General features: G+C 48.1%; 1 long non-coding RNA gene and 1 other non-coding gene across 2 annotated transcripts; both read right to left on the bottom strand.

Annotated features, from left to right (window-relative positions):
- Positions 1 to 5,954: 5,954 nt before the first annotated feature.
- Positions 5,955 to 6,065, bottom strand: Mir7b (microRNA 7b). Its single transcript, NR_029827.1, has one exon. It is a non-coding gene; the product is annotated as a microRNA 7b (primary transcript).
- Positions 6,066 to 6,247: 182 nt separating this feature from the next.
- Positions 6,248 to 7,337, bottom strand: A230051N06Rik (RIKEN cDNA A230051N06 gene). Its single transcript, NR_155493.1, has 2 exons — positions 7,239 to 7,337; positions 6,248 to 6,897 (listed from the first exon to the last, which is right to left on the bottom strand). It is a non-coding gene; the product is annotated as an RIKEN cDNA A230051N06 gene (long non-coding RNA).
- Between the last annotated feature and the right edge of the window lie 5,477 nt (positions 7,338 to 12,814).

Raw genomic sequence — 12,814 nt, 5'->3', positions numbered from 1 at the left:
CTCTTCCTCCTCTTTCTCCTCCTCCTCCTCCTTCTTCAAGGTTTCCTATATAGTCTTGGAACTCACCATGTAGACCAAGCTGGTTTCAAACTCACCTGCCTCTGCCTCCCAAGTGTTGGGATTAATGGCATATGCCATCATATCTGGCTAAAATACTATTAAAAAATAGTTTGGAGCCAACAAAATGCCTCAGTGGGTAAGAGTGGTTGCTGCAAAGGACCCACATCAGGGAAGGAGCTCACCAATCCCTGTGTGTTGTCCTCTGACCCCTCACAGGTGGGCTCTCAATGGACTCTCAGGGCTGCAGTGTGGTCTCAGCAGGCAGATGCCACACTGGTGCTATAGTGCACTACTCTCTGGGGCAGGCCACCACTCTCCTGCCAACCTGGTCAAAAGCCAATGCCTGGGGAGGTCATAGGGGCCCAACAACTGTTGTTGTCCTAGATGGACATACATGGCTATGAACAGCAAAGCTACCCCATTCTCAGAAGCCATCTTGCTTTCTTTAGCCAGCCACCTCTGCCTTCAGTGACATCAATGACATCCTGGGCATGTGGCATCCCATCCCCTATGCCGCGTGGCTGGTGGGGGATCATAGATGGAGTCCTGTCCAGTGAGCAAGGGAGATGAGAGAAGCTGCAGGAAGTCCCCACTCGAGGCCCTTGGGCATGAGGTCTGCACCCCCTCAATGGAGCAGAGAGTGTGACACTACTCAGGGCTACCACAGCTCAGGGCTGTGACAGACAATTATAAGCCCTATTTCTCCTGGTTCTGTGTTGAGGCCCTTAAGGAAACCCCGATGATCTGAGGGCATCACTGTGTAGCCCAGGCTGGCCTTCACCTTGTAAATTTTCTGGGTCTTTGGGAACCCAACAGCTTTGTAAGAGAATGGGAAAGCCAGGCGTAGTGGCTTGTATCTTTAATATCAGCACTTGGCAGACTGAAGCAAGAAGATTGCTTTGAGTTCTAGGCTACCCTGGACTGTAGAGTGAGATACCATTTTTTTAAGTGAGAGGGGCTAGTGAGATGGCTTAGCCAGTAGAGTGAGCTTGCCGCCAAGCTTGATGACCTGAGTTCAATCCCCAGGACCCATGTATGAGGGGACAACAAAAAACTGAATCCCACAAGAAGAGGGACTTTCACATGCACACAGCTGCACATAACATTCACATGTACACTCAGAATGTAAATACATAGAAAAATAAATAAATGTAAATTCAAAAGTGAATGGTACCTGAGGTTGGAGAGTCAGCATTGGCCTCTGACCTACACATGCATGCACACACACGCACACACACACACTAGTGCATGCCAGATGCCTTTCTCAAACTACAATGGAAATTACTAAGACTGAGACTGTACTCATCCTTCACAAAGCTGATGGGGCTTCAGTGGGAGCCAAGGGAAGAATGCTGACACAGGCTAGACTCCAGTCTAGCTTCACACTTATTCTGTGCTAATGTGGAGGGGCCTGGGGTTACCATTCTTCACTGAGATTACCTTTTCATGGGCATGTGTTTCTGTGCACTGTGTGTGTGTGTGTGTGTGTGTGTGTGTGTGTGTGTGTGTGTGTGTGTGCCAGGTGTTTATGGAAACCAGGAGGGGCACCAGAGCCCTGGAACTGGAGTTACAGGCGGTTGTGAGGTGGCATGTAAGTGCTGAGAGTTAAAGCCAGGTCCTCCAGAGGAGTAGCCAGTGCTCTTAACCACTGATCTACCTCTGCCCCTTTTCTGACAATTGTGCTTGTGTTCACATGTAGAAAGAAGTAGAAGAGCCGCTCTTCTTGCCATCCAGTGTGTGGGTCTCAGGTTAAACTCAGGCTATCATGCTTGGCACCAAATGTCTGTCTACCCACTGGGCTGTCTTACTGTCCCCTATTTCTTCCCTTCTCTCTCTTTTTGTTTTTGTTTTCTGAGACAGAGTTTTTCTGTGTAACCCTGACTGGCCTGGAACTCCCTCTGTAGAACCAGGCTGGCCTCAAACTCGGAGATCGGAGATCGTCCCGCCTCAGTCCCGAGTGCTGGGATTAAAGGTGTGCACCACCACTTTTCTTTTTCTTTTTTTTGCTGTTGGGTTGAAGACAGAGTCTACTATAGCTTGAGCTGGTCCACGACTCACAATGTAGCAGAGGATGACCTTGAATTCTGAACACTCATGCCTCAAACTCCTGCATACTGAGATGACAGATGTGGGCACCACACACCCAGCTTATGTGGTTCTAGGGATGGGCCCAGGCTTTGTGATGCTGGGCGAGTGCTCTACCGAGAGAAAGTCAACTGTCCTCCAGTGCTTTCTGCTGTTTCAACAAAGAGGAAAAGCAACTGAAGGGAGAAAGTTCACTAATAGGTTAGGGTCCCCTTTGTGGAGGGGAAGTCAAGGCTAGAGATGATGCAGAGGCAATGGCAGAAGCTGCTAATGAACTTGTGCCCCAGAGCTTGCTAAACCTAATTTTCTTTCCACTCTGCTCAGGTGGCAGAACCCACAGTGGCTGGGACACTCCCACACCAATCATGGTCCCCTCTTCCCCGGTGACTCTGGCTGTGTCAAGCTGACAAATCCTAACCAGGGCAGTGTACAGCCTCCGCGCCCCAAGGGTTCCAAGCAGAGGATGAATTTGTGGTGAGTACAAGAAATGTAGGGTATGGGGGCACTGGTGGCACATGCCTTTAACCCCGGTACTCAGGAGGCAAAGGCAAGTGGATCTCTGAGTTCGAGACCAGCCTAGTCTACAAAGTGAGGTCTACAACATTCAGAGCTGCACAAAGAAACCTTGTCCTCCCCCCAAAAAAAACCTAAGAAACAAAACAAAAACAAAAGCAAAGAAAGGAAGGAAGGAAGAAAAGAAGAGAGAAATCCGGGGCAAATTTCTGAAACAAGGTTGTGGACACTCTTCCCTTCTCTCTCACCCCCTGTGATGTCAGTATATTAGAAAGTCTCCCACTGTGGAATTTAACCCAGACATCAAGGGCCCCACTGCTTGCCCCCATCCATAAGCACCTCTGGCATTTAGACAACTGTTAATCTTATTCTCTCAGCTTGTTAATGGGCCCACTGAGGCAGGACTCCCAGGAGAGGGAAGATTCTGTTTCTCTAGGTGAAAGAGGAAGACAGGGCCTGCCCTAGCTAATAGGGAATTGATGTCTCCTAATTGCTAATGAATGGAGACCAGCTCTCTCCTGAGGCTGTTCTTTCTTTGGCCAGCCCCGGAGTATCTAGAAATTTAATTATATTCCTCCAGGAGACACCTGCCAGTGCTGTCCTACAGCAGCTGCTCCCTTGTAGGCCCTCAGACGGGAATCACAGTGTTTCGTGTGGTGACCAGATGGGTTTTGTTTACTGCTGCTGCTGCGTGGCTCTATTCCTTGACGCCACTGTGGACTCAACACACATTCATCGAGCACCCTTTGAACACCGTGAGTTGGGTAGAGTACTGGGGAAACACAGTAGCAGGATTGCCATCACAGTCTCTCACCCTAGATTATGAAAAAGCAGAGACAGGAAGATCATGAGTTCAAGGCTATTCAGGGTATAAGTAGCATGACATCCTCAAAAAAATAAATAAAAGATAAGCCAGGCACGGGGTGGGATGTGGTCACATCTTTAACCCCAGCACTCTAGAGGCAAAGCAGAAGCAGGTGGGTCTCTTGAGTTTCAGACAAGCTTAGTCTATATAGTGTTATCCTGTTTCCAAAAAAAAAAAAAAAAAACAAAAACAAAATAAAAGCTGGAAGTATGACTTATCAATAAAAACCCTGCCTTGAATCTACATGTTTTCATCTTAAATTCTTCCTGGTATTTTTTCCCTGTAGTTGGGTTTGGGTCATGGGTTGAGCCCACACGTAGAAACCCCAGTAAAGGATGGGGGCCAGGTTCAGTGGTGGAGTCTCCTAGAATCACCCAGTGAGGAGTTGAGGGCATGGTCAGGGGTGGAGCCCCACTTAGAGTCCCCCAGAAGAGATCTGTAAACATTCTGTTTGAGAGTATCAGCCTTTCCTAAATAGTGTGGCCGTTGCAGGAGGCTGAGAATGTTAACAAAGTCTTGTCCTAATTGACCAGTGAGGTAACAGGAAGTTTCTCCCACCGAGCTGAAGCCTGGAGAAGGCAGAGTTGGTTATGGGAGGTTATGTGAGTGGACTGTGCAGACCCAAGAGAGGAAACTGCATGGACAAAGCAGCCCCTGGGCTGCTGTGTGACTGAGTTTGATGTCAGCTTTACACGGGTGGAGCTTAAGGGAAGCAGGAACCTCAATTGAGAAAAGGCCTTTATCAGGTATTTTCATGATTAATGATTTAAGGCCATTGTGGGTGGTGCCATCCTTGGACTGGTGGTCCCAGATTCTATAAGAAAGAAGACTGAGCAAGCCAGGGGAAGCAAGTAAGCAACCAGTAAGCAACACCCCTCTATGGCCTCTGCATCAGCTCCTGCCTCCCGGTTCCAGCCCTGACTTCCCTCAGTGATGGAGTGTGGCCATCATTGTAAGCTGAATAAACTCTTTCCTGCCCTTTTCTTGAGTCAAGGTCCTGTCACAGCACCAGGATGCACACTAGGACAGCTGGGGAGAATTGCACAGTGGGGGATGGTTAGTGACTGCATTAGAATGTCACAGATGATAGGTGTTGAATGTTAAGAATGCCATGACCCACCAGACAACAAGTCCACATTTTCTTGGTATCAGTCATGCAACTAGTGGTTGCTTTGTGTGGCGGGCACAGAGTTTTATTGAAAATTGGGCTGGGGCTCCATGGGTACCGTACCCAGTCAAAGCATTTGAAATTCTGAATCCAACACCGTGTATGCTAGGCATGGTTCTCAGGGACTGGAGGCAAGAGAACTCAGTGTTCAAAGCCATCCTGGGCTACATTCAGAGTTAGAGAAAAGCCTGGACTACAGGTGACACTGTCTCAAAGCAGGCAAAGTGAAAAGAGTGAGGAAAAGAAAACAAGAAAGAGAAAAGAATTTCAGGGTTTTCTAGAAGTACCTTTGATGCCAATCCCTCTTTTAAAAGTTTTATGGCCGGGCAGTGGTGGCGCATGCCTTTAATCCCAGCACTTGGGAGACAGAGGCAGGGAGATTTCTGAGTTCGAGGCCAGCCTGGTCTACAGAGCAACAGCCAGGTCTATACAGAGAAACCCTGTCTCAAAAAACCAAAAAAAAAAAAAGTTTTATGTATGCACATGCTTTTAATTCAAACACTCAGGAGGCAGAGGCAGGTGGATCTCTGAATTTGAGGGTAACCTGGTCTACAGAGTAAGTTCTAAGACAGCCAGGTTTATATACAGAAACCCTCTCTTTTTTTTTTTTTTTTAAATGTAATTCTTTTTTTTTTTTTTAAAGATTTATTTATTTATTATATGTAAGTACACTGTAGCTGTCTTCAGACACCAGAAGAGGGAGTCAGATCTCATTACAGATGGTTGTGAGCCACCATGTGGTTGCTGGGATTTGAACTCTGGACCTTCGGAAGAGCAGTCGGGTGCTCTTACCCACTGAGCCATCTCACCAGCCCCAGAAACCCTCTCTTAAAAAAAAAAAAAAGAAAAATTTTTATGTGTGTTTATTTATTTGTGTGTGGAAGCATGTGTGTCACAGGACATGTATGGTCAGAGGACAACTTGCAGGAGTTGGTTTTATCCTTCTACCCAGTTGATCCTGGGGCTCAAGCTTGGGTTCCCTAATTTCAAAGCACTCTTTCCCTCTGAGTTACTCCACTGGCTCACCATTCCCTATTTGAGTCTCCAGAGAAAGCACGGTGCTGTGACCCAGGGCCCTGAGGTTGTGTCTCTGATCCTATCATGTAGATGTGTTTGAGTGACAGGCCAATAGCATGGGAAACACTCCTGCACTCTCCCAGGGCCCGAGACCTTGCTAGACACCCTCTCCTGTCCGTGCTAGACTTCCCTTAACCCCCTCCTGTCCCAGTTTCCTGCCCCTACCTGTTTGTGTATTTCAGGAGAAAGGTGATAGGAGTCCACGCTATGAGGCTGGCTGTGACTTGTTGTCATATCATATCAGAACAACAAAATCACAAGTCTTCCACATAGCACTGGCTCACGTACTCCGCTCCTCGTCCTCATCCTCCTCCGCCAGGTTCAACACCCTCAAGTGCTTCTCTCTCTCTCTCCATAGAGGATTGAGCATAACAAACCCCACTCACTGACTTACCCTCCCTAGACATCCCTTTTCCATTCCATCCCCTGAGACACAGGCAAGATTCATTCTCTACCTGCCCCCCAACTCACACCCTGGCACATCACCAACGTGGGATTTATTGTTCCAGGCACGAGGAGCACACACTTGTCACCCCAGCACGCAGGGAGTAGAGGCAGGAGGATGAGAACTTCAAGATCATCTTTGGCTACACAAGGAGTTCAAAGCTTGGTCTACAGTGTTTTAAAATAATAATAATTATATATATAATTGAGAGAAAAACTCTTTTTAAAAATAAAAAGAACTTGAGATTTAAAGTTGGATTGAGGCTGGCTTTCCCCTCACCACTTCACTTTGGAAATTAGTACACCCAGAGGCACTCATAACATCTCGTTGACCAAATGCTTCGCCTGTACTCTGTGAGTTTGAAGCCAGCCTAGTCTACATAGTGAGTTTCAGAACAGCTAGAGGTACACACAAAAAAACCCTGTTTCAAAAAAGAAAAAAAAAATCCCTCCGTAAAGGACAAATGCCAAGAACCATTAAGAGGTTCCTTCCCTGTACACTCTCCGCCAGAACAGACCCCAAGGCGATCCCTGAAGCTGGGTGTTGAGAGCTTGGCACTGCCAGGGGCCGGGTGCTGAAGCCTAGTCTCTTCGTGACCCGCTGGGAGCTGTCCGAAATCCTGGTGCTGAAGCCGAACTCTGCTCCGAGTCCCTCAGCCGGATGGCGCTGTCCGCGTCTCCAGTGCTGAAACATAATTAGTTATTGGGGGAGGGGGTGGTCAGTGCGGCTCGAGGACACTCTCCCAGCTTCTGCCTTCTGCCAAAATGCCCCGCTCCTTGTTTCTGTTCTTCGTCCTAGGGACCCATCTTCTGTTTTAATCTCTTCCCATGGACCCGGGGTGTTCTAGGCGGGGACGAAGGCGCAAGGCTCTCACCTGCTCCCACATCTCAGGGAGACAGCCCTGGGTTCTCTGCCCTTCCTAAACAGTCCAGTTGGCCTTCTGGAAGATGTGCCAACTTGCATTGTACCCAGAGTCCCCGCTTCCCTCCCTCAGCGCACCTTTTCCTCCTTCCTTCGTGCCTTACCTTCTCCTGCTCACCAGCAGCTGCAGGTGTCTCGGTGGCTGTCCAGTTTCCGACGTTTCACCTTTATGCGCTTAAGGGGAAGGCGGAGCGCTGGAAACCCTGGGTGGGGCTTAGCCAGTGAACCAATAGGAATCGTCTTGGAATGAAGCTCCAAGGATTACCTCATAGGTTGAGGCCTCGGCTTCAGAATAAAAGTCAGGCATCCGTCCAAAAACTTCTTTAGGGGTCTCCAGAAGGTGTCAGGGTGTAGTCCTGTGGCCTGTTAAGTTTCCACGAGAGGATCATCTAAAACCTGATCACTGAGTAGCCAGAGGATTAGCGATCATCAAGCGTGTGCCTGCTGGGACAGAGAAGCTGAAAAAAAATGTTTGAAGAAATTGAGGGATTTTGAAAATAAAGTCCAATTCTACACAGGGAAGATGAAGTGTGCGGGAATGAGACTCACAGAAGCGTAGGATAGAGGCGGAGCTCTGGCGATTTTTGTTTTGTTTTGAGTTAGGGTCTTGATTTGTAGTCCATGATGACCTCAAACTTATGATTCTCCTGCCTCAGGCTCCCATCAGGAGTTTGCCTCCACACTAGATTGATGCAGTGCTGGGAATGGAACTTAGTGCTTTCTGATTGCTGGGCCAGCGCTCTGTCCCTGAGCCCTAGTCACAGTTTCCCCCCTCTAACACAGTCTCTCTCACTTTTGTGATCCTCTTGCCTCAGCCTTCTCAGCACTGGGAAGGCTGGTGTGTGGCACATCACACACCTTCATTTACATAGCTTCCTTTGTAGCACCAAAGGGACAGACAGTCAGGGAGGACACACACTCAGGCTTGTAAATCTCCTACCAGCTCCTCAGGCTGCGGAGCTGGCAAGCCAGGTTCATTCTATACACCCTAGGGGCATGGGAGGAGGGGCTGCAGGGAACCTGGGATGAGACCCTGGAAAGCCACCTGCAAGATCTAAGCTCTGATCAGTTGTCCCTTTCCCTTCTAGCAGTCTCTTGGGTAAAACTTGCATGCCCCACGCCCTTTGTTTTTCTCTCTTATTTCTTCCCATTCTTTCAATTTGGATATGAACCCAGAGCCTTGCAGTCCCTCAAAGAGCTAAGTCATCTCCCTGAAATTATAAGATTTATTTATTTATTTATTTATTTATTTATTTATTTATTTATTTATTTATTTATGTGCACATGCACAGTACATGCATAGAAGTCAGCAGAGAGCTTGTGGGTCCTGCAGCCCACATTTAATTTAATTCATTTTAAACCTTTGGAGAATTCTTGTTCTTTTTATTGTTTGTTTGCTTGCTTGCTTGCTTGTTTGCTTTTTGAGACAGGGCTTCATTGTGTAGCCCTGGCTGTCCTGGAACTCACTGTGTAAACCAGGCTGGCTTCAAACTCAGAAAGATCAACCTGTCTCTGCCTCCTGAGTGCTGGGATTAAAGGTTGGCATCACCACTGCCACGCTGGAGAATCGTTTGGGGCTACGGGAAGCTGTTTGGCAGGTTTCTTCTCTCACATTTGTGAGGTCCTGTGTTCCATGTCCGCACATACAAATCAATAGAAAGTGAAACGGTGTGTGAAAGCCCACCCTCATGCATGTGCACACACGCGCCATGGTGCTTATCTGGAGCTCTGTGAAAGCCTTGCACGAGTAGGTTTTCTTCTTCTGCCACATGTGTCCCAGGGATAGAACTCAGGCCACCCCACAGCAAGTGCCTTCACCCTCCAGCTCCATTGCCCCCACACATCTCTCAGGATTGAATCACAATCATTTTGTGGATGGATTTTGTCCATCAGATATTTCCTAGTTCAAGGACTCAGAGTCCTTGAACTACGCCACTGTTTGGACATCATGAAGAAAATGTCCAGGAACTTACACATGTGCTTCCTCATGTGTGCTATTTTCACTGCCATGCCTGGTTTCTGATGGGTGCTGGGATGAAATTCAGTCCTTCACACTTGCGTGGCAAACACTTCAGTTACCTCTCCAGCAGTGTATTTTAATTCTTTGACATAGGGGCTTTGCTCTGTAGCTGAGGTTGCTCTCATATTTGAAATCCTCTGCCCCAGCTTTCTAAGAGTTGGGATCACAGGTGTAGGCTGCCATTTCCAGCTCCAACTGGCCTCAAGTCCCTCAGGTCTGTCTCCCTTGTTGATGCGCTCTGCTCCTATCCTGGAAAACTGTGTGAAGGTTCATGATTCCCACTTTCTCCCTCTGGTGACACCTCAATGTGTCCTGTGTCATGAAAACTACGGGTGTGGGCAGGCACCGATGAATGAAAGTTTTGTGTGTTTGTTTTGCTTTTGATTTTTTTTTGTTTGTTGTGTTTTTGTTTTTGTTTTTTACAGATCTTGCCTGAGTTTGTGAGAGCAGCATAGGACACTGATCATCTGCAAATAGTGTGTGGGGAGGTGTGTCACAGCAGTCTGTCTGTCTTCACACTGGCAGGAGCCTTTTCTATGGGGCCTTCACAGGGGCCTGGGCACCTTTGGGGGCCTGAGCACCTTTGGAAGCCTGGGTTGGAGCTGAAGCCTGGGCCTTATCTGGAGCTTTGGCCCCTGCCTTGGTTTGGACCTTAGGCTTCAGTTGGCAGAGCCTCTGACCCTTGGCCATGTAGCTTCGAATTTACTTCCCAATCTTAGGGTGAGCGATGAAAGCCAGCCGCTTGAGTTTGGGGCCTTTTGGCATCTTGGGCTTGATGGCCTCTGCGCGCGCACTCACTGCCTTTGCATTATTGGCCTGCATCTTCTTCAGGCCTTTCTTGTTGTGCTTCTTGGCAAGGCGCATGTTCCTCAGGAACTTCGGGTCAACCCCCTTAAGAGGTTCGTATCTTTGCGACAGGGGTTTCTTGATGCCATTTCTGTGCCATTTTCGGGACTGGTTGTGTGTGGTGTGGTTCTTGGACTTGGCCATGTCTGCACGGTAACCCACGGCTCCCACACCGCCTGGGACCAGAAGAGAAAGAGCTGCTTTTGTTTTCTTTTTAAGACAGGGTTTGTCTTCGTAGCCCTGGCTGTCCTGGAACTTGCTCTGTAGACCAGGCTGACCTCAAACTCAGAAATCTGTCTACCTCTCTCTGCCTCTGAAGTGCCAGGATTAAAGGCATGTGCCATCACTGCCCAGCATGAATGAAGGGTTTTTTGTTTGTGTGTTTGTTTTGTTTTTTGTTTTGTTTTTCGAGACAGGGTTTCTCTGTGTAGCCTTGCCTGTCCTGGAACTCACTTTGTAGACCAGGCTGGCCTCGAACTCAGAAATCTTTCTACCTCTGCCTCCCGAGTGCTGGGATTAAAGGCGTGCACCACCACCGCCCAGCTATGAATGAAGGTTTTTTAATAATCACCCAACGACACCCACATGATACTGCAGTCCTGAGCAATAGCTAAAACTGGTGTAGTATCTGGGGCCTATCATCCTCACACTCAGGAAGCTGGGGGAGGAGGACTTTTGGAAGTTAAAGCTACCCTGTAGCAAAGAATTTTAGAGACCACTTGTAAAAAGAAAGATGGGGCGTGGTTGGTAGCAAGCAGAAGGTAGAGTTAGAAGTTAGTGGGTAGCTCTGTCTGGTGGCAAGAACTAATTTTTCTTTAAATGGCAAAAGGCAATAAGGTTTATTGAAGGAGATGGGGGAGGTGGAGGAGGAGGAGGAAGAGAAAGATCTCCAAGCTTTGTGCCTGGCTGTGTTCCTCTCCAGGTCTTGCCTGTCATGTGAACACTCACAAGCCTGCAGCCCCTGACTCAGCGTTGCTATGGCGACCTCTGCCCCCTTCCCCAGCCCAGCAGCCTTCATGGCTCAGGTCTGCAGATGGTGACCTCACCTGGCTTGTTGTTCCCTCTTGAAGGGACAGTTCCTGCAGCCCTGAGGATTAAGGAAAACAGAACTGCTCTGCTCAACATCTGCCTGGGGCCCCCCTGAAACCTGACCCTGCCTGGTAGGGAGAGATTAATAGATGGATTGGCTCTGGGGAAGCCCTATGCCACCCAGGACCACATTCAGGCTGCCCTCATATCAAACTCCTTCTTGGTGGTCTCAGATCCATCATTCCCTGAAGTTCCTAAGGCTATATGTAACCCTTCGGCTCCTAGGCAAAGGGGACAACAGTCTACAGTTCCCTGAGGACAAAGGGGGCAGTGGTATCTTTGACATTGATGTTTCTTGGGCCATGCCTTTGATGGGGAACAATGTTTCTTTTTCTGGTGGATGTTTGGTTTTTGGTTTTTTTTTTTTTTTTTTTTTTCCCGAGACAGGGTTTCTCTGTATAGCCCTGGCTGTCCTGGAACTCACTTTGTAGACCAGGCTGGCCTCGAACTCAGAAATCTGCCTGCCTCTGCCTCCCAAGTGCTAGGATTAAAGGCGTGTGCCACCATGCCCGGCTCTTTTTTATTTTTTAAAGATTTATTTATTTATTATATATAAGTACACTGTAGCTGTCTTCAGACACACCAGAAGAGGGAGTTAGATCGCATTATGGATGGTTGTGAGCCACCATGTGGTTGCTGGGATTTGAACTCAGGACCTTCAGAAGAGCAGTCAGTGCTCTTAACTGCTGAGCCATCTCTCTAGCCCCCTGGTATTTTCGAGACAGTGTCTTACTGTGCAGGTCTGGTTGGCCTGGAACTCAGAGAACTTGCTCTGCCGCCCAAGTGATGGGAATAAAAGTGGTAAGAGATTTCTAAAATCTATTTTTAGTTTTGCAGCCATGAAGATGGGAACTGAAACATTGCACATATTCAGAAAGTGTTCATTGGTAAGCCACGCCCCCAGCCCCTCACTGGAAGAGTCTAGGCAGAAACATTACAAATAGGGATCCACATGGCTCTCCTGTCTCTGCTTTCCCCTTCCCCTTGTTGGCCTTCCAAGTAAACTGGGAACCTAGAAGGGACTAGGAAAACACAAAGAGGTGGTGTGTACCAGTCAAAACACCCTTCAGGGGCCCTTCACCTGCCCAGGTCTGACAGGAGCTGCAGGGACAGGAAACATGAACCGAGCAGCTGGTGATGGAGACGCCTGAACCTATAAAGCTACAGCTGATGAGCTGGGAATACCCTCCCCCGGTGCCTGACACAGGTCTTGAGTTTGCATGTTTTTCTGAGGGACAGGGAACTTGGTCTCAAAGACGCCTGGAACTGAAGCCTGAGGTTCCTGTGGCTGCTCCACTCCTTTTGTTGTTTGTTGGTTAGTTGGTTTTGTTTTTCTTTCTTTTTCTTTTCCTTTCTTTCTTTCTTTCTTTCTTTCTTTCTTTCTTTCTTTCTTTCCTTCCTTCCTTCCTTCCTTCCTTCCTCCCTCCCTCCCTCCCTCCTTCCTTCCTTCCTTCCTTTCTTTCTTTCTTTTTTTCTTTCTTTCTTTCTTTAGATTTGCTTATTATATGTAAGTACACTGTAGCTGTCTTCAGTCGCACCAGAAGAGGGTGTCAGATCTTATGGATGGTTGTGAGCCACCATGTGGTTGCTGGGATTTGAACTCAGGACCTTCGGAAGAGCACTCAGTGCTACTAACTTCTGAGCCGTCTCTCTTGCCCCTGGTTTTTGTTTTTCTTTTCTTTTCTCTTCTCTTCTCTTCTTTTCTCTTTCTTTCTTTCTTTCTTT

This window comes from Mus musculus, chromosome 17 (genome assembly GCF_000001635.26).
Source record: "Mus musculus strain C57BL/6J chromosome 17, GRCm38.p6 C57BL/6J".
In the NCBI taxonomy this organism is placed as follows: domain Eukaryota; kingdom Metazoa; phylum Chordata; class Mammalia; order Rodentia; family Muridae; genus Mus; species Mus musculus.
The sequence above is the reverse complement of the archived record's forward strand: the minus strand, read 5'-3'. Positions and strand labels throughout refer to the sequence as shown.